The sequence below is a fragment of the Mesoplodon mirus genome (assembly GCF_964341445.2).
Source record: "Mesoplodon mirus genome assembly, chromosome: 10".
Taxonomy (NCBI): domain Eukaryota; kingdom Metazoa; phylum Chordata; class Mammalia; order Artiodactyla; family Ziphiidae; genus Mesoplodon; species Mesoplodon mirus.
The window spans coordinates 48,684,768-48,704,997 of record NC_138986.1 but is presented as its reverse complement, the minus strand read 5'-3'; the positions used below and the strand labels follow the sequence as shown (position 1 = coordinate 48,704,997).

The following is a 20,230-nucleotide window of genomic DNA, read 5'->3' as shown; positions in this document are numbered from 1 at the left end:
CTTACAGACATGATGTTGGATTGGAGGAAGTAGCACGTAGATAAATAATGTTTTTGGTGCCCAGGAAAGAAGTTGAGACAACATGGGAAGGAGGAAAGGAGAACAAGAGAGAAGAAAAGAAGAAAGACAGAACAATTTCTGAACACTTCTCTCTCACATCCCTTAAGAAGACAAACAATTCTATGAATTCGTCCTTTAAGTTTTCTTTTCCAAACCTTAAGGCTAGAATTCAAGTTAAAGGAATCATCAGAAATATAGTATTCAAGACGGCACAGTATGACCATCTACAGATTTTACAACCAGGTGTTACCAATAAGACTTTATTCAAACAATATGACACCTGAGTCTTGCCAACTTTTTTTTTTTTGCAGTTTTTTAAAATTGAAGCACAGCTGATTTACAATGTCAGGTGTACAGCAAAGAGATTCAGTTATGCACATATATAATCTTTTTCAGATTCCTTTCCCTTATAGGTTATTACAAGATACTGAATATAGTTCCCTGTGCTATAACAGTAGGTCCTTGTTCTTTATCTATTTTATATATAGTAGTGTGTATCTGTTACTCCGAAATCCCTAACTTATCCATCCCCCCTTTATGTCTGTGAGTCTATCTCTGTTTTGTAATCATATGGTATTTGTCTTTCTCTGACATACTTCACTTAGTATGATAATCTCTAAGTATTCATTTTGTTGCAAATGGCATTATTTCATTCTTTTTTATGGCTGAGTAATATTCCACTGTGTATATATACCACATCTTCTTTATCCATTCACCTGTTGATGGACATTTAGGTTGCTTCCATGTCTTGGCTACTGTAAATAGTGCTATGAATATTGGGGTACATATATCTTTTCAAATTAGTTTTCTCCAGATATATGCCCAAGAGTGGGACTGCAGGATCATTTGCCAACTCTATTTTTAGTTTTTCAAGGAACCTCCATACTGTTCTCCATTGTGGCTGCACCAATTTACATTCCCACACCAAGAGTGTATGAGGTTTCTTTTTTCTCCACACCCTCTCCAGCATTTGTTATTTGTAGACTTTTTATTTTTTTTTGGCTACACCGCACAGCATATAGGATCTTAGCTCCCCGATCAGGGATCAAACCCATGCCCCCTGCAGTGAGTGGAAGCATGGAGTCCTAACCACTGGACTGCCAGGGAATTCTTGTAGACTTTTTAATGACAGCCATTCAGGCTGGTGTGAGATGATACCTCATTATACTTTCAACTGGCATTTCTCTAATAATTAGCGATACTGAGCATATTTTCATGTGCCTGTTGGCCATCTGTATGTCTTCTTTGAAGAAATGTCAATTTAGGTCTTCTGCCCATTTTTTTATTGGGTTGCTTGTATTTTTTTAATATTAAGTTGCATGAGCTATTTGTATATTTTGGAAATAAATCCCTTCTCAGTATCACTGTTTGCAAATATTTTCTCTCAGTCCGAAGGCTGTCTTTTCATGTTGTTTATGGTTTCTTTTGCTTTGCAAATGCTTTTAAGTTTAACTAGGTCCCATTTGTTTATTTTTGAGTTTGTTTTCCATTACTCTAAGAGATGCATCTAAAAAAACATTGCTGTGATTTACATCAAAGAGTGTTCTGCCTTTGTTTTCCTCTAGGAGTTTTATAGTGTCCAGTCTTACATTTAAGTCTTTAATCCATTTTGAGTTTATTTTGGTATATGGTATTAGAGAATGTTCTAATTTTATTCTTTTACATGTAGCTGTCCAGTTTTCCCAGCACCACTTACTGAAGAGACTGTCTTTTCTCCATTGTATGTTCTTGCCTCCTTTGTCATATATTAATTGACCACAAGTGCGTAGGTTTATTTCTGTTCTTTCTATCCCGTTCCATTGATCTGTGTGTCTGCTTTTGTGCCAGTACCATCCTGTTTTGATTACTGCAGCTTTGTAGTACAGTCCGAAGTCAGAGAACGTGATTCCTCCAGCTCCGTTCTTTCTTCTTAAGATTGTTTTTGCTATTTGGGGTCTTTTGTGTTTCCACACAAATTAAAAAATTTTTTGTTCCAGTTCTGTGAAAAATGTCACTGGTAATTTGAAAGGGATTGCATTGAATCTGTAGCTTGCTTTGGGTAGTATGGTCATTTTCACAATACTGATTCTTCTAATCTAAGAACATGGTATATCTCTTCATCTGTTTGTGTCATCTTCAGTTTCTTTCATCAGTGTCTTACAGTTTTCAGAGTACAGGTCTTTTGCCTCCTTAGGTAGGTTTATTCCTAGGTATTTTATTCTTTTTGATGTGACAGTAAATGGGATTGTTTCCTTAATTTCTCTTTCTGATATGTTGTTGTTAGTGTATAGAAATGAAACAGATCTCTGTGTATTAATTTTGTATCCAGCAACATGACTGAATTCATTGATGAGCTCAGGTAGTTTTCTGGTGGCATCTTTAGGATTTTCTATGTCTAGTATCATGTCATCTGAAAACAGTGACAGTTTTACTTCTTCCTTTCCAACTTGGATTTCTTTTATTTCTTTTTCTTTTCAGATTGCTGTGGTTAGGACTTCCAAAACTATGTTGAATAAACATGGTGAGAGTGGGCATCCTTGTCTTATTTCTGACCTTAGGGGGAATGCTTTCAGCTTTTCACCACTGAGTATAATGTTAGTTGTGGGTTTGTCAATAATTGTTTTCTTCAAGAAGAATGCTGCCATAAATCAATGTTATATCACTTCTGCTTAATACATGATGATTTAGCTTAGCAGATTAAGAGGCTTCCATATCACATAGAAAATAAGAATAAAACATTATAGGGGTGGGGCTAATGGTGGACTCTGGGAAGGCTCACGCCAAGGATTACTTCCAGGAACTTCTGCTGCCAGTGTTCTTGTCCTCACAGTAAGCCACAGCCACCCCACCCCCCCGCCTCCTGCCTCTGCAGGAGAGCCTCCAATACTAGCAGTTTTTCAGGGGAGAAAAAGCTCATAATTGAAAATGAAGCACAGGTATCTTCAGCTTCTCCAGTGAACAGAGCAACTGAAATCAGATACTCTAATAAGAGTACTCTTAAAATCATAACAGGTATTCTGATACAGGTAAAAAGATAAAAATAGCCTGGGTCAGAAGATCTTTTTAAAATTTCAACAATTTTTCCACAAATGTTCTTCATAACAAAAGAAAAGAAATTTTCCGACCAGACAGCAGACAGCAGAAGCAAGAAGAACCCAATACTGCAGCCTGTGGAACAAAAACCACATTCACAGAAATATAGACAAGATGAAAATGCAGAGGGCTATGTACCAGATGAAGAAACAAGATAAAACCCCAGAGAAACAACTAAATGAAGTGGAGATAGGCAACCTTCCAGAAAAAGAATTCAGAATAATGATAGTGAAGATGATCCAGGACCTCGGAAACAGAATGGAGGCAAAGATCGAGAAGATGCAAGAAATGTTTAACAAAGACCTAGAAGAATTAAAGAACAAACAAACAGAGATGAACAATACAATAACTGAAATGAAAACTACACTAGAAGGAATCAATAGCAAAATAACTGATGCAGAAGAACGGATAAGTGACCTGAAAGACAGAATGCTGGGATTCACTGCTGTGGAAGTAGAATAAAGAAAAAAGAATGAAAAGAAATGAAGACAGCCTAAGAGACCTCTGGGACAACATTAAACACAACAACATTCATATTATAGGGGTCCCAGAAGGAGAAGAGAGAGAGAAAGGACCCAAGAAAATATTTGTAGAGACTATAGTTGAAAACTACCCTAACATGGGAAAGGAAATAGCCACCCAAGTCCAGGAAGCGCAGCGAGTCCCATTCAGGATAAACCCAAGGAGAAACACGTCAAGACACATAGTAATCAAACTGGCAAAAATTAAAGACAAAGAAAAATTATTGAAAGCAGCAAGGCAAAAATGACAAATAACGTACAAGGGAACTCCCATAAGGTTAACAGCTGATTTCTCAGCAGAAACTCTACAAGCCAGAATAGAGTGGCATGACATATTTAAAGTGATGAAAGGGGAGAACCTAAAACCAAGATTACTCTACCCGGCAAGGATCTCATTCAGATTCGATGGACAAATCAAAAGCTTCACAGACAAGCACAAGCTAAGAGAATTCAGCACCACCAAATCAGCTCTACAACAAATGCTAAAGGAACTTCTCTAAGTGGGAAACACAAGAGAAGAAAAGAACCTACAAAAACAAACCCAAAACAATTAAGAAAATGGTCATAGGAACATACATATTGATAATTACGTTAAACGTCAATGGATTAAATGCTCCAACCAAAAGACACAGGCTTGCTGAATGGATACAAAAACAAGACCCATATACATGCTGTCTACAAGAGACCCACTTCAGACTTAAGGACACATACAGACTGAAAGTGAGGGGATGGAAAAAGATATTCCATGCAAATGGAAATCAAAAGAAAGCTGGAGTAGAAATACGCATATCAGATAAAACAAACTTTAAAATAAAGAATGTTACAAGAGACAAGGAAGGACACTATATAATAATCAAGGGATCAATCCAAGAAAAAGATATAACAATTTTAAATATATATGCACCCAACATAGGAGCACCTCAATACATAAGGCAACTGCTAACAGCTATAAAAGAGGAAATCGACAGCAACACAATAATAGTGGGGGACTTTAACACCTCACTTACACCAATAGACAGATCATCCAAAATGAAAATAAATAAGGAAACAGAAGCTTTAAATGACACAGTAGACCAGATAGATTTAATTGATCATTATAGGACATACTATCCAAAAACAGCAGATTACACTTTCTTCTCAAGTGCGCACAGAACATTCTCCAGGATAGATCGCATCTTGGGTCACAAATCAAGCCTCAGTAAATTTAAGAAAATTGAAATCATATCAAGCATCTTTTCTGACCACAACACTATGAGATTAGAAATGAATTACAGGGAAGAAAACGTAAAAAACACAAACACATGGAGGCTAAACAATATGTTACTAAATAACCAAGAGATCACTGAAGAAATCAAAGATGATATCAAAAAATACCTAGAGGGCTTCCCTGGTGGCGCAGTGGTTGACAGTCTGCCTGCTGAGGCAGGGTACACGGGTTCGTGCCCTGGTCCGGGAAGATCCCACATGCCACGAAGCGGCTGGGCCCGTGAGCCATGGCCGCTAAGCCTGTGCGTCCGGAGCCTGGGCTCCACAACGGGAGAGGTCACAACAGTGAGAGGGCTGCATACCGCAAAAAAAAAAAAAAAAAAACCTAGAGACAAATGACAATGAAAACACAATGACCCAAAACCTATAGGATGCAGCAAAAGCAGTACTAAGAGGGAAGTTTATAGCAATACAAGCCTACTTCAAGAAACAAGAAACATCTCAAATAAACGAACTAATCTTACACCTAAAGGAACTAGAGAAAGCAGAACAAACAAAACCCAAAGTTAGCAGAAGGAAAGAAATCATAAAGATGAGAGCAGAAATCAATGAAATCGAAACAAAGAAAACAATAGCAAAGATCAATAAAACTAAAAGCTGGTTCTTTGAGAAGATAAACAAAATTGATAAACCATTAGCCAGACTCATCAAGAAAATGAGGGAGAGAACTCAAATCAATAAAATTAGAAATGAAAAAGGAGAAGCTACAACAGACACGGCAGAAATACAAAGCATCATAAGAGACTACTACAAGCAACTCTATGCCAATAAAATGGACAACCTGGAAGGAATGGACAAATTCTTAGAAAGGTATAACCTTCCAAGACCGAACCAGGAAGAAATAGAGAATATGAACAGACCAATCACAAGCACTGAAATTGAAACTGTGATTCAAAACCTTCCAACAAACAAAAGTCCAGGACCAGGCGGCTTCACAGGTGAATTCTATCAAACATTTAGAGAAGAGCTAACACCCATCCTTCTCAAACTCTTCCAAAGAATTGCAGAGGAAGGAACACTCCCAAACACGTTCTATGAGGCCACCATCATCCTGATACCAAAAGACAAAGATACTACAAAAAAAGAAAATTACAGACCAATATCACTGATGAATATAGATGCAAAAATCCTCAACAAAATGCTAGCAAACCGAGTCCAACAACACATTAAAAGGATCATACACCATGATCAAGTGGGATTTATCCCAAGGATGCAAGGATTCTGCAATATACGCAAATCAATGAACGTGAGACACCGTATTAACAAATTGAAGAATAAAAACCATATAATAATCTCAATAGATGCAGAAAAAGCTTCTGACAAAATTCAACACGCATTTATGACAAAAGATCTCCAGAAAGTGGCCATAGAGGGAACCTACTACCCCAACATAATAAAGGCCATATATGATAAACCCACAGCAAACATTATTCTCAATGGTGAAAAACTGAAAGCACTTCCTCTAAGATCAGGAACAAGACAAGGATGTCCACTCTCACCACTATTGTTCAACATAGTTTTGGAAGTCTTAGCCACGGCAATCAGAGAAGAAAAAGAAATAAAAGGAATACAAATTGGAAAAGAAGTAAAACTGTCACTGTTTGCAGATGACATGATATTACACATAGAGAATCCTAAAGATGCCACGAGAAAACTACTAGAGCTAATCAATGAATTTGGTAAAGTTGCAGGATACAAAATTAATGCACAGAAATCTCTTGCATTCCTAAACACTAATGAGGAAATATCTGAAAGAGAAATTAAGGAAACACTCCCATTTACCATTGCAACAAAAAGAATAAAATACCTAGGAATAAACCTACCTAGGGAGACAAAAGACCTGTATGCAGAAAACTATAAGACACTGATGAAAGAAATTAAAGATGATACCAACAGATGGAGAGATATACCATGTTCTTGGATTGGAAGAATCAATATTGTGAAAATGACTGTACTACCCAAAGCAATCTACAGATTCAATGCAATCCCTATCAAACTACCAATGGCATTTCTTACAGAACTAGAACAAAAATCTTAAACTTTGTATGGAGACACAAAAGCCCCTGAATAGCCAAAGCAGTCTTGAGGGAAAAAAACAGAGCTGGAGGAATCAGACTCCCTGACTTCAGACTATACTACAACGCTACAGTAATCAAGACAATATGGTACTGGCACAAAAACAGAAACATAGATCAATGGAACAGGATAGAAATCCCAGAGATAAACCCATGCACCTATGGTCAACTCATCTATGACAAAGGAGGCAAGGATATACAATGGAGAAAAGACAATGGAGAAAAGTGGTGCTGGGGAAACTGGACAGCTACATATAAAAGAATGAAATTAGAACACTCCCTAACACCATAAACAAAAATAAACTCAAAATGGATTCGAGACCTAAATGTAAGACTGGACACTATAAAGCTCTTAGAGGAAAACACAGGAAGAACACTCTTTGACATAAATCACAACAAGATCTTTTTTGATCCGCCTCCTACAGTAATGGAAATTAAAACAAAAATAAACAAATGGGACCTAATGAAACTTCAAAGGTTTTGCAAAACAAAGGGAGCTACAAACAAGACAAAAAGACAACCCTCAGAGTGGGAGAAAATATTTGCAAATGAATCAACAGACAAAGGATTAATCTCCAAAATATATAAACAGCTCATGCAGCTCAATATTAAAAAAACAAACAACTTAATCAAAAACTGGGCAGAAGACCTAAATAGACATTTCTCCAAAGAAGACATACAGATGGCCAAGAAGCACGTGAAAGGCTGCTCAACATCATTAATTATTAGAGAAATGCAAATTAAAACTACAATGAGCTATCACCTCACACCAGTTAGAATGGGCATCATCAGAAAATCTACAAACAACAAATGCTGGAGAGGGTGTGGAGAAAAGGGAACCCTCTTGCACTGTTGGTGGGAATGTAAATTGATACAGCCACTATGGAGAACAGTATGGAGGTTCCTTAAGAAACTAAAAATAGAATTACCATATGATCCAACAATCCCACTACTGGGCATATACCCAGAGAAAACCATAATTCAAGAAGACACATGCACCCCAATGTTCACTGCAGCACTATTTACAATAGCCAGGTCATGGAAGCAACCTAAATGCCCATCGACAGATGAATGGATAAAGAAGATGTGGTACATATATACAATGGAATATTACTCAGCCATAAAAAGGAATGAAATTGGGTCATTTGTAGAGACATGGATGAATCTAGAGACTGTAATACAGAGTGAAGTAAGTCAGAAAGAGAAAAACAAATATCGTATATTAACACATATATGTGGAACCTAGAAAAATGGTACAGATGAACCAGTCTTCAGGGCAGAAGTTGAGATACATATGTAAAGAACAAACGTATGGACACCAAGGGGGGAATGCGGCGGGGGATGTGATGAATTGGGAGATTGGGATTGACATATATACACTAATATGTATAAAATGGATAATAAGAACCTGCTGTATAAAAAAATAAATTAAATTCAAAAATTCAAAAAAAAGGAAAAAAAGAATAAAACAATATGGAATAAAAATTTTGAAAAACAAAAACCAAAAATATCATTTAGTTTTACATTGGTAATTCTGAATTATTCAATATCATGAACTCTATATTCACTCAGCCTAGCAGCAATGATTCCTTATTTGGGTACTCTTTCCTTTATTATACAATACCATAATGTTTTTTAACTTATCATGAAATTTTCCAAAAATGAACAAACAAAAAATCAAAATAAATGACAGTGATACTCTATGTAACTCTCACACAGCTTCAACAATTATCAATACGTGGCCAATCTTATTTCTACTCCCTCCATTTTTCTTGATTATTTTGAAACAAAACCCAGACATCATACCATTTCATTTGCCATAACAATTCAATACCATAGCATTTTTAATTATCAGGATTTTTTCATTTAAATGACAATAGTCCTTTAAGAATAATTCTGAAATATTAAAAATCTTGTACCAGAGGGTACTGTTATTTTGTATTCCCCTTATTAACGAATAATGTCAAATAACACTAGCACCTTCTTTATGCTTTCATCTACCATATATTTCATCTACTCGTTCTCTAAGTATCACCAAAGTACAGTAATAGTCTCCCTTAGTCACATTCAGTATTCCCTTGCAACATGGAAATCTGACAGTTTATATTTTTGCCTTCATTCTTTAGAAAGACTGCTTTTATTTAGTCTCTTTTCTTAAAAACTAATTTATTAATTAATATATCTCTCTTTCTCTAAAAAACTATCTTCATTTTATACTACTTCTTTTATTCAGAATTCTAATTCAGATAAACATTTACTGTTTTAAAAGCTCTAAAATAATAAAATTCCAGAAACTCCTATTATGGCAAATTCTTATTGCTCAGAAGTGATTTTAATTAAAACAAACATATCTGCAGTAATGCTTTAAGAATTCAGGTATCGGGGCTTCCCTGGTGGTGCAGTGGTTGGGAGTCCGCCTGCCGGTGCAGGGAACACGGGTTCGTGCCCCGGTCCAGGAGGATCCCGCATGCCGTGGGGCGGCTGGGCCCATGGGCCATGGCCGCTGGGCCTGCACGTCCAGAGCCTGTGCTCCGCAGCGGGAGAGGCCACAACAGTGAGAGGCCCGTGTCCCGCAAAAAAAAAAAAAAAAAAAAAAAAAAAAGAATTCAGGCATCAAAAGTGTTAAGTTTAAAACATATATAATCAAGGACTGTATTACACAGAAAGTAATCATTAGCAAATATTTAGTGTAAAACAATTATTTTATATAAACTATTATCTTCCTTTGAGAATTCATGATCTCAAGTTAGACTTACTTGCTACAGAAGGTAATATAACAAGTAACGCCAGACATTCCTTTCAGAAATATTTTACTAAGCATGTGCTATGTGCCAGGCCTTGTGCTCTAAGAACAATAGGAAGAAAAAGATGATCCTTTCCCTTGTGAACCTTTACACTGAGAGACACACAAGCAAGGGATACAATCTGATAAGCACTATAAGGGACTTCCCTGGCGGTCCAGTGGTTAAGACTCCAAGCTTCCACTGCAGGGGGCACAGGTTCGATCCCTGGTTGGGGAACTCAAGTCCTGCATGCCATGTAGCATGGCCAAAAACAAAAAACACAAGCACTATAACAGACAAATGTGCAAAGTACATCAGATAAAGAACATTAAGAAGGGTTTGGTTCTGGTGCAGGCAGTAGATAGAGAGGGCCATTAGGTAAATAATCTTCAAAGGGAACATGCCAAGTGTATCTTAAAAGATAAGCAGGATTTCATTAAGCAAAGAAGAGGGGTCAGAGCCTTATGGACACCAGAAATGTATGAACAAAGTTTGAAGATTAAAATCCATGCTATATTCAAGAAATTAGCAGAAGACAAGTATAGCTAGAACACAGAGATGAAGTAATACATAAAAAGAGTAAAGAAGATGGAATTACCATAGTCTTGTACGGTATGCTAAAAAAGCTGGCATTTTTCCTGTATAATGGGAAGCTATCAGAGGTTTTCAAGCAAGAGAAATATATGATCAAACAAGTATTCTCAATAAGCAGATAGTATGCAGGATGAATCAGAAGGTTTAAAGCCAGAGGTAGGGAGACCATTGTAAAAGTTCTGGGAAGGACTGCTGAAGGCCAAAATTAGAGTAAATAGAGTAAGAATGGAGGGAATGCATTCAAGAGGCCATCCAGATATAGACTTATCTACTGTGGTCAAATATACACAGAAGCACTGTAGGCATTAAAGAAGTATTTGATGAATAAATGTATGCACATATGTGTACATGTAAATAAGACAGTGCTAAGCAGACAGCCAGAGAAACAGCTGAAGATGACTGAGGTTTCCAGTCAGTGAAAGCAAGGCTATTTACACCACACCTTCTAATACCCCTGCCCAAGAAAAGAATAATACTGACAATGAGCCAGCTAGCAAGTAAAGAATAAATTCATTTTGGATGTGTAGATTTTGAAGTGACTACTGGATAGCCAGGAGGAGATGAACAAAAGGAAATAAAGTGCAATTTAGAAAAGAAAACATCACTACACAGGCAACTGTTAAAATCACAGAAGTAAACGTGATCACAAAGAGAGCACAGAAGAAAAGAGCTGAAGATGGTAGCCTAGGCTCTTTCACATCATGGCACCTACCTAATGTTAACATTTATATTGCCTACCAGAGTCAACTGACAGTGCTCATGGGCTGCCACTGCCCCAAACTCCACCAGTGGCTGAAGAGCTTAGAGGATTAATAATAGGACCCATAACCTATTCACAGTAGCCATGCCACAGGGGTTCGGAAGCCCTTCTCTGCTGAATGCCACTACCTTCAACAGGCTGCAGGAGAAACATTTAAAGGTCCTTGATAATAGGCAAATCTAGATGTGAGACGCTACAAGAAAATTGGTCTGACTTCTAAAAAAAGAGAATCATAAAAAAGGTAGGGTTGGGGGATAGTCTACTCAAGACATGTAACAACTAAATATTATGCACGAAAACCTTATAGATTGTAGTTTATATAAAAACAGCTACAAGTTTATTTGTCGGACACTTGGGAAATTGTGACAATAGACTAGATATTATACAATATTATTTTACCATAGTTAATTTTATTTTTTAATTTTTATTTTATTGTCTTAAATGTAGGATAGTGGCATTATGGTTATGCAGGAGAATACCCTTATCCTTAGGAAATGTAGAAGAATTTTGGGCTGGCATGTCATGACAGGGGCAACTTAATTTCAAATGGTTCCATAAGAACAAAAAATACATTTATATACATACAGAGTGAGAGAGGAAAAAAATGCAGAAACGATAACAATAGTTAAATCTAGCTGGAGGTTATGTGGGTATTCATTGTTCTAGAGTTTGAACTTTTCTGCTTTTACAAAACATTTCTTAATAAAAAAAATTGAGGGAAGTAACTAATAAACAGTAGTTAGAGAGTTAAAAGAAAAATAATAAAAAACAGTATTAAAGGTAACTGGGCAAAAGCATCAAATGCAGAAGCAAAGTCAAACTGGAAAGAATGGAAAAGAGCTTGTCATATCTGACATTTGTTGATGCTTTGCAATGATTAGTAGAGCAGACACTTTGTTCAAAGTTCTGTCAAGAACTGTACCATACTCTATTTTGCTATTACAATTACTTATAATTGACTCATGCTTTTTTTCCCCATCCCCAAAAGAAGAAGGAGACTATCTTACTCATTTTTGTAATTTTTTTGGGGGGGGGGCTATGTTGAGTGTTCATTGCTGCACGTGGGCTTTCTCTAGTTGCAGAGAGCGGGGGCTACTCTTCGTTGTGGTGTGCAGGCTTCTTATTGTGGTGGCTTCTCTTGTTGCAGAGCATTGGCTCTAGGTACGCGGGCTTCAGTAGTTGTGGCATGCGGGCTCAGGAGTTGTAGCGCACGGGCTTAGTTGCTCCGTGGCATGCGGGATCTTCCCCGACCAGGGCTCGAACCCGTGTCCCCTGCATTGGCAGGTGGATTCTTAACCACTGCGCTACCAGGGAAGCCCCTGGAAAACCTTCTTTTAAAGATACATATTCTAAAGATAAAAATAAAATATCCTGGGGGATAAAATTCAAATGACAGTAATAATCAACACCAATATTTTTATTGGAAAAGTATTCATATTTAAAAGTTCACCAGAAAGCAACGATCTCCTTCTAGGAGGGAAGAAGAAAAATATAAATATTTTGTCATTCTCTAGTCTAGCACTATCAGATCAGATAGAACTAGATCATCAACCTGCTCCTTTAGGTACACTTTCAGATTTCAGTCTTCATGAAATCATCTCAAATCATAAGTATCAATGAAAAAACAAATACTCAAAAAAGAAATCCACAAGTCAAGATATCAAAATCAACGCTTAAAATTTAAATATATACTAGTTTTTCACCATCCTCCTGAAAGTTCAGCCAAACCTAGACCACTGAGGAATCTTCTTTTGATAAAGTTTAAGCTATTACATGTTTTTCTTGGCTGATCTTAAGTACTATGATAACAGAGAATGTGATACTGTGATATAATAAGAAAACATATTGTGGGGTCTTCCTTGGGGGTTCCTGGCTCACAACTCCTAAAATCCTTGTAATTTCCTAAGTGATTAGAGCATATGAGCATCTTTTCTTATAATATTTGGTTTTTATTCCTGGAATAGCTTCAGAAGGATAAAAATAAAAGAAGCTCTTTTGTTATTCATAACAAGCCCCTTTCAACCACACCTGAGTTTATGTTAACGAAGTGATTTTTGCAAAGTCCCTAGAGAGCCACTGGATGGGGACTGGTTGCCAGGGGAACAAACCAAGTAATCAGAACTTTCAGCATGCCCACCACCACCCCAACCCCAAATGGAGCCCTGGGGATTTAATTATTCACCAATGGTCAAGGATTTAATCAATCATGCCTACATAATGAAGCCTCCATAAAAATCCCTAAAGTATAGAATTCAGAGAGCTTCTGGGTTGGTGAACAAGAACACATCCACTTGCTGGGATGGTGGTACACCCCAAAACTCCACAGGGACAGAAGCTCTTGTGCTTGGGACCCTTCTGGACATAGACCTAGCCCTATATATTCTTCATCTGACTGTTCATTTGTATCCTTTAATATATCCTTTATAATAAACCAGTAATCTAGTAAGTAAACTGTTTTCCCGAGTTCTATGAGCCATTCTAGTAAATGACTGAACCTGAGGAAGGGGTCGTGGGAACCTTCAATTTGTAGCTGAGTAAGAGGTCGTGGGCAACTTGGGGGACCCAACACTTGCCACTGGCATCTGAAGTGAGGGGCAGTCCTGTGGGACTGAGCCTTTAACCTGTGGGGTCGAAACTGAGTTAAATTGTAGAATACCCAGCTGGTGTCAGAGAATTGGCCAGTATGGGAAAAAACCTGCACATCTCTGGTGTCAGAAGTAATTTGGGAAGTGTTGGGTGTAAGGGGAGTTGTGAATAGAGAGATAAACAGAGTTTTTCCTTTCAGATAGTCTATTTCCTAATATAGTAAGTATCCTTGCTAGAATCCGAACCATTTGAACCATTATAATCCATAATCACTGAAATACACTTGAAAAAGCAAATTCCTTTAAATGACTTTACTTGAAACTTTAATGAACATGACATATATCATGAAGTAAAAGGTAAGCTATTAGCTATAAAGAATTAATTTTTTTAGAAGTTTCCATATAGGTTAACCTGGATTAGTCTGCATAAAAATTCAGGTAAACCTAATGTTGTCAGATGATCCATTTCATAGGAGTATCAACCTAAGATCAAATTCTAGTTACTAAAAAGTTAAAAAACAAGCAGTTAGGAAAATAAAGCTGTTGCCCAGACAAGAACAAAGATAAATACCAATAATAGGGACCTCCCTGGTGGCACAGTGGTTAAGAATCCGCCTGCCAATGCAGGGGACACAGGTTTGAGCCCTGGTCCAGGAAGATCCCACATGCTGCGGAGCAACTAAGCCCGTGCACCACAACTAGTGAGCCTGCGCTCTATAGCCCGCGGCACAACTACTGAACCTGCACTCTAGAGCCTGTATGCCACAACTACTGAAGCCCGTGCGCCTAGAGCCCGTGCTCCGCAACAAGAGAAGCCACTGCAATGAGAAGCTCGCGCACCGCAACAAAGAGTAGCCCCTGCTCGCCGCAACTAGAGAAAGCCCACGTGCAGCAATGAAGACCCAATGAAGCCAAAAGTAAATAAAATAAATAAATTTATTAAAAAAACAATAATAATGAGTTAATCAAGTCATAATTTATGAGAAAAAAGCATTTTTCTTTTAGCATTAAATCACCTTTAAAACATAAAAATTTATGCTATCCAGTAGCACAACACATTTATAATAAGAGTTATAAAAATAGCTACATTTATACAGTACTTAGTATGAGGCAGGTATCGTTCTTTGAGCCTCAACCACATTAACTCTTTTAATCCTCACAACGTGCTAGGAAGCAAATACTATACTCTCTCCATTGTACAGATGAGGACACTAAAAGCAGAGAGGTTAGATCACACAGGTAGTTAAGGGGCAGGTCCAAGATTCACCAGGATCTAGGAAGCCTGGCTCCAGAGTCTGTGCTTTTGGTCACTACAGCTTCACTTCTTCTTATTCCCCTTCTGCAAAAGGGAATAGCAAGGCTCAGAGGCAAAAGAGAATGATGAATTTGAAGTTTGGTAAAGCTGGTTTAGAATAGGGGAAAGCAAGTTAAAGCTGAATGAAAGGAAGGCAGGGCCAGTTCAAACAGAACAGGTAAGCCACATTAAGGAAACTGGACTTCATCCCAAGCAGAAAAGGATTTTAATCAGTCTGTGTTTTTGTGAATAGTTTGGAGGTGAAGAGGGAACAAGGAGACTAACATTAAAAGGCCTTTGCAGTAATTTAAGAGATGACTACAGTCTAAATCAGAATGGTGGCAGAAGAAATAAAAAGTAGATGGAACTGAAAGATAACTAGGAAACAGTATCAACAGAACATGTGGTTAAGAAACAAGAGAAAGTAAAGCAAAAATGATTCTCACTTTTTGACTTGGACAACTGGGTGACAGTGGTGCCATTCACTGAGCTAAAAAGAACAGCCGGGAAGTTTTTGTAAATTGAAGTTGAGAGGACTGTAGTCTTGTTTAAATGGAGATGTCGAAAAGGCATTTGGATAAACCTAGAGCTTAGAAGGAAGATGTGGGCTAGAGACAGAGTGTGAAAAAATTTAGAAATGAAACTCATGACAGTAGCAGAGAGGACAGAACCCTGAAGAACATCATTTAAGGAGAAGAACCTCCACAGTATTAACAGTGTATACTACACTACATGATGCTTAACACTGCTCAGTGGTTTCTAATTATGTTACTTTACTCTGGTCTTCCCAACTAACACAAACGTCACTGAAAGCAAGGACTCCTTCTATTAGGGCTTTGCAACTCCACAGCTTTTAGCATATTAATGGTTAGTTGTGGGGTACTTAACCAACTGAGATATGCGAAAGGGATACATAAAATATAATTGACTTTTGGAAGCTCCTTTTTTTAGGGTTCCTCTGATCTTCCAATTTGCCCCAGGCTTTTGCTCCCCTCCACACTTGCTGCACTGATTTGCTCTAACTCGGCAAAGAAGTTGTTGGTAATTGATGATGTGGGACTTACACAATGGTTCTGTGGTGGACTCTCTCGTTCTCAACACCTATAAGCAAATCCAGTTGAAATTAAGAGAAAAATGGAGGCATTCTTATTTAAGATAATAGACACAGTTTGTTCTATTGCATGTTACTACAACAGTAGAAATTTTTATATTTTCATATTATACTGTCAAATCACAAAATACTTGTTGTGTTTGGCCCTCGGTCTTTTCCACACTGATTGATCTTCCTGATCTCTCTTTCCTTTATTCTTCTCTGCATCAGACAAGGTTGACCTTTCCAGAAATTCTGTGAACACTCTACTCTAGCCTGAGGTCAAAGCTCTCTCTTCTGCATTCACCAAGCACACTTCTGTACTATACACATGACATTCATCATATTCCACTTCGTAAGGTAACTTTTCCATAGTATGTGATTTAAAGAGCTTAGATGATGGAATTATACACCTATTATATTTATACTAAGTCACACAGCTAAGAAATTACTTATACCCTCACAGTACCAGTTTTTGCACCTGTTAATTAGGAAGAATAATACTAACATTGCACAATTTTCAAGATAAATGAGATCACATATGTAAAATACCTAGCACAGTGTTATAGTTGAGATACAGTCTTTGCCCTACAGAAGTTCATCAGAGAGTAGAGGGACTAAGTAATGTGCACAGTTACTAAATATAAGGTATTATGTGAAAAAGTGCCTGAATCCCATCATTTAAAATATTTTTATAACCATCAATTTAATCCTACCTTTCTCAAAGAAGTTTAGGTGAGGGAGAGGGACTGCAGGGTGGGAGAAGAGTCCTCTTATGACCTGATATGAGCAATGCTTCACATCTTTTATATCACTAATTAGGATAATCTATTGAGATTATCGTAGGTCATGAAAAGAAACTAGATGGTTTCCCCAATAAGATCAGGAACAAGGCAAGAATATCTGCTCTCTCTACTCCTGTTCAAAATCATACTGGAAGTCCTAGCCAATACAATAAAATGTGGAAAGGAAATAAAAAGTACACAGATTAAGGAAGAAATAAAATTGTATTTGTATAACTGTCTGGAGAAAATCCCAAAGAACAAAAGAACTCCTGGAACAAATAGACAATGATAGCAAGGTTGCAGGATACAAGGTTAATATACAAAAGCAATTGCTTTCTTATATACCAGCAATGAAAAGCTGGAATTGAAAATTAAATACACAATAACATTTACAATAGCACCCCAAAAAATGAATTACTTAGGTATAAACCTAACAAAACATGTATAAGATCTATACAAGGAAAACTATAAAACTGAAGAATCAAAAAATATCTAAATAAAGGGAGAGATATTCCATGTACATGACAAAGAAAGCCTAATATTGTCAAGATGTAAATTCTTCTCAATTTGATCTAGATTCAACATAATCCCAATCAAAATCCCAGCCAGTTATTTTGTGGACACTGACAAACTGACACTCAAGTTGATATGGTGTAATCACATTGGAAGACAGTTGGGCAGTTTCTTACAAAACTAAACATACTCATCACACAATCCAGCAATTGCACTCCTTGATATGTACCAAAATGAACTGAAATCTTCAGTCCCCACAAAAATCTGCACACAAATGTTTATAGCAACTTTATTCATAACTGCCAAAACTTAGAGGCAGCCAAGATATCTTTCAGTAGGTGAATGAATAGATTAACTGTGGTATATCCAGATGGTGTGATGTAATTCAACACTAAAAAGAAATGAGCTATCAAGCCATGAAAAGGCATGGAGAAAGCTTAATGCTTATTACTAAGTGAAAAAAGCTAAACTAAAAAGGTTACATACTGTATGATTACAACTATGACATTCTGGAAAGGGAAAACTCTATAGACAAAAAAAGATCTGTGCTTGCCAGGGGCTCAAAGGAAGGGAGGCAGGGATAAATGGATGGAGCACATGGGAGAGACAGGAGGGAAGGGAGCAGGGCAGAACCATTAAAAGAATGACACAGCTGTTGAGAATATGACAAATACTGGTTAGAACCAACTAGGCCCAAGATGGAGGAAGAATCTACTTCCAGTAGATCTTGAGCCTCATTATACGCTCATTGTAATACACCCACAGGTGCCATGACAGTTCCAAGGCTGACCTTAAAAGGCCAAAAAGTGGGCAGTGGACCAATTCCTAGAAATCCCCACCCCTTCTCCATGATAGTTAGAATATTCTTCCCACTTTTTAGCCTATGAAATTACCCAGCCCATAAAAACTAGCCACCCCACAGCACAGGGCCACTCTTGCCTTTGGAGACATCTGCATTGTGCCTATGGAATGTGTAACTCTCTAAATAAACTTGCTTTCACTTTACTATGGCTTGCTCTTGAATTTTGCCCTGCGCGAAGCCAAGAACCCTCACTTGGTTGCCCGTCCCAGGAACTCACCCAAGACCTGTGACATGACCAACCTCTTGTGCCCCATTCTCCTGCAACAGGGGGTATGTTTAGAGCAGTAAAATTATTCTGTATGATACTGTAATGGTGGATACATGTGATTATGCATTTTGTCAAACCCACAGAATATACAACACAAAGAGTGACCCTTAAGGTAAACTACGGATTTAGTTAATAACAATGAATAATAACGGCTCATCAATTGTAGCAAACATACCACTAAAGCAAGATGTTAATCATAGGGAGATGGGGGTGGGGAGGATAGGGCTGAGGCAGTAAAAGGGTATATAGGAACTCTCTGTACTTTCCTCTCAATTTTTCTGTAAACCTAAAGCTGCTCTAGGGACTTCCCTGGTGGCGCAGTGGTTACGAATCCGCCTGCCAATGCAGGGGACATGGGTTCAAGCCCTAGTCCGGGAAGATCCCACATGCCGTGGAGCAACTAACCCCGAGAGCCACAACTACTGAAGCCCGCGCACCTAGAGCCTGTGCTCTGCAACGAGAAGCCACCACAATGAGAAGCCTGCACACCTCAACGAAGAGTAGGCCCCACTCGCCACAACTAGAGAAAGCCCGCACGCAGCAACAAAGACCCAACGCAGCCAAAATAAATTAATTAATTAAAGAAAGAAAGAAAGAAAGAAATTACTTCCAATCTATTGTTGGTAAATAGAAAATATCCTCCGGGCTTCCCTGGTGGCGCAGTGGTTGGGAGTCTGCCTGCCGATGCAGGGGACACGGGGTTGTGCCCCGGTCCGGGAGGGTCCCACATGCCGCGGAGCGGCTGGGCCCGTGAGCCATGGCCGCTGAGCCTGCGCGTCCGGAGCCTGTGCTCCGCAACGGGAGAGGCCACAACACTGAGAGGCCCGCGTATCGCAAAAAAAGTGAAAAGACCAAAAAAGGGACTTCCCTGGCGGTCCAGTGGTTAAGACTCCATGCTTCCAATGCAAGGGGGGCGCAGGTTCGATCACTGCTTGGGGAACTAAGATCCCACATGCCGCGTAGCATGGCCAAAAAATTAAAAAAAAAAAAAAAAAAGGGAGAAAGGAGAAAGGGCGTAGGAGGTAAAATTGCAGCTAACTCAATGAAAAGCCTGAAACTCCTCTAGTTAAGAAGAGCAGCTTCTCTGAATAGAAGGAAAGCGAAAGAAATAGTGAAACTGGGTTGATTGTAAAATGGAGTAATCCTGTGTAGGGCACAGAGTAGAAACAATGAATATATACTCCCCTAACTTCACATAAGGTGCATATCCTTAATATACAGTGTAATATGCAGCCACTTGATATCAATACAAATATAATTTCCAGAAGACATAAGAAAACCATTCCTCTAATTCCCATTCAGAATCTATCTGAAAACTAGCCACGTTATTAACTTTAAGAATACAACACTGTTAGCTGCTATAAGTCTTAAAAAAAAAAAAAAAACCCTACTCAAGTATCATCTGAAGAAAGTTCATAAATGGTTTCATAAATTCAAAGAAAGTAATATCTGTGATATCTGGCACCTAAATGGCAAAATATCTGTATTTTTTAAAAAAATCAAAGAAGTATTACCCAGGAAAGTTATGTCATATTATTTTCTGAAAAATAACTCATTAAGAAAGTCTCTATAAAAACATATTTTACAAATGTGTGGGATCTGTTTGTTTCTCTACTGAAACAAGAACTAACTTGAGAGAAGAGCATATTAACAAGTTCTGAAGAGAGCAGTAATTAGCATATTGGAAACAGATTTTTGGCAC

General features: G+C 37.9%; 1 protein-coding gene across 3 annotated transcripts in view; it reads right to left on the bottom strand.

Moving 5' to 3' along the window:
• Positions 1 to 20,230, bottom strand: part of CDK19 (cyclin dependent kinase 19) — a 182,401-nt gene that overhangs the window by 123,955 nt on the left and 38,216 nt on the right. The gene's annotated exons all lie outside the window — the stretch shown is intronic.